Source organism: Nycticebus coucang, chromosome 3 (genome assembly GCF_027406575.1).
Source record: "Nycticebus coucang isolate mNycCou1 chromosome 3, mNycCou1.pri, whole genome shotgun sequence".
Lineage (NCBI taxonomy): Eukaryota > Metazoa > Chordata > Mammalia > Primates > Lorisidae > Nycticebus > Nycticebus coucang.
The window spans coordinates 56,886,104-56,892,276 of record NC_069782.1 but is presented as its reverse complement, the minus strand read 5'-3'; the positions used below and the strand labels follow the sequence as shown (position 1 = coordinate 56,892,276).

The 6,173-nt window shown below is 39.0% G+C and overlaps 1 pseudogene; it reads right to left on the bottom strand.

Annotated features, from left to right (window-relative positions):
• Positions 1 to 491: 491 nt before the first annotated feature.
• Positions 492 to 1,745, bottom strand: LOC128582099 (KH domain-containing, RNA-binding, signal transduction-associated protein 1-like; annotated as a pseudogene).
• Positions 1,746 to 6,173: the final 4,428 nt, after the last annotated feature.

The window sequence follows — 6,173 nt, the reverse complement described above, 5'->3', positions numbered from 1 at the left end:
TCCTGAAAGTCTGTCTTCTATAGAGGTTTAATGTATTTTGTGGGGTAAACTATATCCTTTCTCTCATATTCATGAAAGGACGTTCTAACACTTAGCACCTGAGAATGTGATTATATTTGGCCATACAGATTTTTTTTATTAAATCATAGCTGTGTACAATAATGCAATCATGGGGTACAATGTGCTGGTTTTATATACATTTTTTTAATATAAAAGGTATACTTCTGTCTGTATTTAAACAACAAAAAAGCATCTACACAGTTAAAACATTAATTCGCTATTCCTAAATCTATTTTAACTCATTTTAAAATACTACGCACAGAAGCCAGAATGCAGAGTTAAGAATGGAATAAGGCGGGAAGAAGAAGGGGACCACGAAGAAATCCATTTAAAGAATTACTTATCTTTGTGGGTAAAGCAACAGGAATCCGGGAGATACAAGAAATCAGTAACAACTTCGCTCATAACATATTTTCCCCTCATGTTTGTTTTTAATAACGTCCATGTGGGTGCTCTCTGTATGCTTCACTGGCCTAGCTGGAGGGGCCTTCAGCGATGGCCTGGTCCCATTCCAGTCGTCCTGGCCATAAGCTTCATAAGAATCTTGTACCTCCATATGTCCATAGTCATAATGTTACGAATCTCCTTGGCTTTTGGCTATAATAGCCTTCTTAGCCTTCATAACTCTGTTCTGCACATGTTATCATATCCATATTCTTCATATGTTACTGGTGCAGGGGTTGGAGGCAAAGGTATTCCCTGGATGCCTGCTGTTGGTGATTTTGGTGTTGGAGCACCTGTCACAGTAGGTGGGGATGGCACGCCTCTAGTCAGGGCACCTCTGGTTATGGCTCCTCTCACTGGAGTACCACGTACCAAAGCCCCAGGAGGTGGTCCAACACCACGGCCCCTAGGAACAGGTGGAGGGGGGGTGCAGCTCCTCGACCTCTCACTGGTACCCTACATCCACAAGAAGACTCAGGTATGACAGCTCTAGAAATTGTTCCTGGCAGATATCATCCATCATATTTGGTAATAAAAGCCTTGACTCCTTCCATGACATGGGCCATAAGAGCATAATCCTCACATGGGGTTTCAAAGACTTCAGTGAAGATATGTAGATCCAAATTCAAGTGGGCATATTTCAGGTCTCCACCTTTGTACAGCTCCTCCTCCTTGGCCTTGTCTCTCATTGAGCCCTTTCCCAGCACATATCTTTGCACCAGTCTCTTCCTGCAGGCTTTTGATTGTATTCCCTTGTGGTCCAAGGATCTTGCCCACATACTGCTCGACAGGTATCCACACCCACTCTTTCAGCTTCATATTCTTAGAGAAAAATCCTAGTAATTCTCCTCATCTCTTTTTGAATCTTCCTTCTGAACCTTCTCAATTTCTGCAGACAGCAGCTGCCTGGTGAGAGTGAAGGACGGGTCCAGCGAGTCTTTCTCTGCCCTGAGTTGGGCAGGTACTTGTTCTCCGGCTCCGTTTTGACCGAGGCTGTGGCTGAGGGGGACAGCAGCACGGTCAGCGCTGGACCGCCCACTGTCGCGTCGGAACCCGTGGTCAAGAGCAGCAGGAGTGGCGGAGGAGGCCTGGGCGCCCCCTGGGAACCCCTCTCCACCTCCCTAGGACTGGTGAGGCAGCGGCGGCTGCGGAGTCGGCGTCTGACATACCTAGGGGTCCATGGAGCCACTGGGGCCCAAGGACCGGCTCCTGCACACGGCCAGGTAGTCCCGGTGCTGCATCGGGAAAATGTACCAGCCAGGGAGCGATGTGGCAGCGGCAGTTGGTGGGGGTGGGAGAGCTAAACTACCAAAGCCGACGGAGCAATCCAGGGAGAGAGAGAGCACCGGCCTTTATGTACAATTTGAAATACTTTCATCAAACTGGTTAGCATAGCCTTCAGGGCATTTTCTTAGCTATCGTGTTAAGATATTTATATTCCACATTTAGTAAATTTCACATGTACCCTTTTAAGATGGACTGTAGGTGTGGTCCCAGTAATTACCCTCCCCCCTCCCCTCGCTCGCCCCTTTCCCTCCCTTTCCCCATATTCTTGGGCTATAATTGGGTTAAAGCTTTTATATGAAAGCCATAAATTTGTTTCATAGTAGGGCTGAGTACATTGGATACTTTTTCTTCCATTCCTGAGATACTTTACTAAGAAGAATATGTTCTAGCTCCATCCAAATAAACATGAAACAGGCAAAGTCTCCATCTTTAAGGATGCATAATATTCCATGGTGTACATATTTGACAATTTATTAATGCATTTGTTGGTCAATGGGCACTTGGGCTTCTTCCATGACTTAGCAATTATGAATTGGGCTGCAATAAACATTATGGTATAAATATCTTTGTTATAAGGTGATTTTTGGTCTTCTGGATATATACCTAGTAGAGGAATTGTAGGAACAAATAGGAGGTCTATTTTTCGATCTCTACTGTTATCTAAACATCTTTCCAAAAGGAAAGTATTAGTTTGTATTTCCACCAGCAGTGTAGAAGTGTTCCTTTTCTCCACATCCATGCCAACGTCTCTGGTTTGGGGATTTTGTGATGTGGGCTAATCTTATTGGAGTTAGATGATATATCAAAGTAGTTTTGATTTGCATTTCTCTGATGATTAAGGACAATGAGCATTTTTTCATATGTCTGTAGATCGTGTGCCTGTCTTCTTCAGAGAAGTTTCTCTTCAAGTCCCTTGCCCAGCCTGCGATGGGATCACGTGTTCTTTTCTTGCTAATACGTTTGAGTTCTCTTTGAATTCTGGTTATTAAACCTGTGTCGGAGACATAACCTGCAAATATCTTCTCTCATTCTGAGGGCTGTCTGCTTGCTTTACTTACTGTGTTCTTGGCTGTGCAGAAGCTTTTTAGTTTGATCAGGTCCCAGTAGTGTATTTTTGGTGTTGCTTCAATAGCTCTGGGGGTCCTCCTCATAAAATATTCACCCAGGCCCCTTTCTTCAAGTGTTTTCCCTGCACTTTCTTCTAGTTTTTTTTTTTTTTTTTTGCATTTTTTGGCCAGGTCTGTGTTTGAACCTGCCACATCCAGCATATGGGCCAGCGCCCTACTCCTTTGAGCCACAGATACCACCCTCTTCTAGTATTTTTATAATTTCATGTCTTAAGTTTAAATTGTTAATCTAGTGAGAGTCTATTTTAGTTCATGGTGAAAGGTGTGGGTCCAGTTTCAGTCTTCTACAGGTCTCCAGCCAGTTCACCCAGCACCATTTGTTAAATAGGGAATCTTTCCCCCACTGAATGTTTTTAATTGGCTCATTAAAGATCAAATAATGGTAAGTAGCTGGGTTCATCTCTTGGTTCTCTATTCTGTTCCATACATCTATCTCTCTGTTTTTGTGCCAGTACCATGCTGTTTTGATCACTATAGATTTATAGTATAGTCTGAGGTCTGGTAGTGTGATTCTTCCTGCTTTGTTTTTATTTCTGAGTAATATCTTGGCTATTCAAGTTTTTTTTCTGATTCCATATAAAATGAAGTATTATTTTTTTGAGATCTTTAAAGTATGACAGTGGAGGTTTGATAGGGATTGCATTAAAATTGTGTATTGCTTTGGGTAGTATGTACATTATAACAGTGTTAATTCTTCCCAGCCACAAGCATGGTATGTTTTTCCATTTGTTAACATCTTCAGCTATTTCTTTTCTTAGAGTTTTATAGTTCTCTTTATAGAGATCTTTCATGTCCTTTGTTAGATAAACTCCCAATTATTTCTTCTTCTTTGGCACTACTTTGAAAGGAATAGAGTCCTTGTTTTTTCACTTTGACTATTGTTGGTATATATAAAGGCTACAGATTTATGAGTGTTGATTTTGTAACTTGAGATGCTGCTGTATTCCTTGATCACTTCTAAGAGTTTTGTAGTAGAATCCCTGGTGTTTTCCAGATATACAATCATATCATCTGTGAAGAGTGAAAGCTTGATCTCCTCTGACCCTATATGGATACCATAGATCGCCTTTTTATGCCTTATTGAAATGGCAAAGACTTCCATTACAATGTTGAAAAGTAGTGGAGACAATGGGAAACCTTGCCTGGTTCCTGATCTGAATGGAATAATTTCAATTTAACTCCATTCAATACAATATTGGCTGTGGGTGTACTGTAGATGCCCTCTATCAGTTTAAGAAATGTCCCTTCTATACGCATTTTCTTAAGTGTTCTGATCATGAATGGATGCTGGATATTACCAAAAGCTTTTTCTGCATCAATTGAGAGAATAATATGTTCTTTGTTTTTTAATTTGTTTATGTGATGAATTATATTTATAGATTTACGTATATTGAACCAGCCTTGAGACCCTGGGATAAAACCCACTTTGTCATGATGTATAATTTGTTGGATGTGTTGCTGGATTCTGTTTCCTAGGATCTTATTCAATATTTTTTCATCAATATTCATTAGTGATATTGGTCTATAATTTTCTTTTCTTGTTGGGTCTTTCCCTGGTTTGGGGATCAAGGTGATGTTTGATGTTTGCTTCATAGAACATGTTGGGTAGTATTCCTTCTTTTTCTATATTTTGAAAAAGTTTGATTAATATAGGTACTAGTTCCTCTTTAAAGGTTTGGTAGAATTCTGATGTGAAACCATCTGGTCCTGGGCTTTTCTTTTTGGGGAGATTTTGTATACTTGATGCTATTTCAGAACTCGATTTAGGCCTATTCAACATTTGCACTTCATTCTGGCTAAGTCTAGAAAGGTGGCATGCTTCGAAGTATTGGTCTATTTCCTTCAGATTTTTATATTTCTGAGAATAGAGTTTCTTATGATATTCATTAAGGATTTTTTGAATTTGTGAGGAGTCTGTTGTTATTTCGCCTTTACCATTTCTGATTGATGAAATTAGAGATTTTTTTTTTCCTGGTTAGGTTAGCCAAAGGTTTATCTATTTTATTGACCTTTTCAAAAAACCAACTTTTTGATTTATCAATCTGTTGTATAATCTTTTTCTTTTCAATTTCACTTAATTCTGCTCTAATTTTGGTTATTTCTTTTCTTCTGCTGGGTGTGGGATTAGAATGTTCTTTCTTTCCAGTTGTTTGAGATGTCCCATTAAGTTAACTTTCTCTCTTTCCATTTTTTTTGAGGAAGGCTTGCAGTGCTATAAATTTCCCTCTTAGAACTGCCTTTGCAATATCCCAGAGGTTCTGATAATTCTTGTCTTCATTGTCATTTTGTTCCAAAAATTTGTTAATTTCCTTTTTATTCTTGTCTATGACCCAGCCATTATTCACCATGAGCTTATTTAGTTTCCATGTTTTTGTATGAATATGCAGATTTCTGTTGTTATTGAGTTCAACTTTTATTCCATGATGGTCTGAGAAGATGCGAGGAATAATTTCTATTCTTTTAAATTTGCTGAGGTTAGACTTGTGACCTAAGATGTGATAAATTTGGAGGATGTTCCATGGGCTGATGAAAAGAATGTGTATTCAGTTTTGTTAGGATGAAATGTTCTGTAGAAGTCTGTTAAATCCAATTGTTGAATTGTTAAGTTTAAGTCTAAAATTTCTTTGCTGAGTTTCTTATTGGAAGATCTATCCAACACAGCCAATGGAGTGTTAAAATCTCCTACTATTATTGTGCTGGAGCAAATCAAGTTGCTCATGTCTGTTAGAGTTTCTTTTATAAATTGAGGCACATTCTGGTTGGGTGCATAAATGTTAATAATTGAAATCTAATCATGTTGATTGTTACCTCATATCCATAACAAATATGAAGTGTCCATTCTTATCTTTCCTTTTGTTGGTTTAAAGCCTATTGTATCTATGAATAAAATTGCAACACCTGCTTTTTTCTGATTTCCATTTGCCTGAAATATAGATGACCATCCCTTCACCCTGAGACTGTATTTATCTTTTAAGGTAAGATGAGATTCTTGTATGCAGCAGGTATCTGGTCTGAATTTTTGTATCTAATCAGCCAATGTATGCCTCTTTAGAGGGCAATTTAAGCCATTTACATTAATTGTAAATATTGATAAGCCTGATATAATTTTGGGTATCGAGTTTTTCAAAAGTCCAGTGGACATTTTTAATCCTTTCGCCACTGTGGAAGTTGGAATTTGATCAAAAGTTTCTGAGTGAGTTTACTTTTGTGGTGGAGCATTGTGCTGGTCATTATGGAGTACAGGTCTCAGAATAT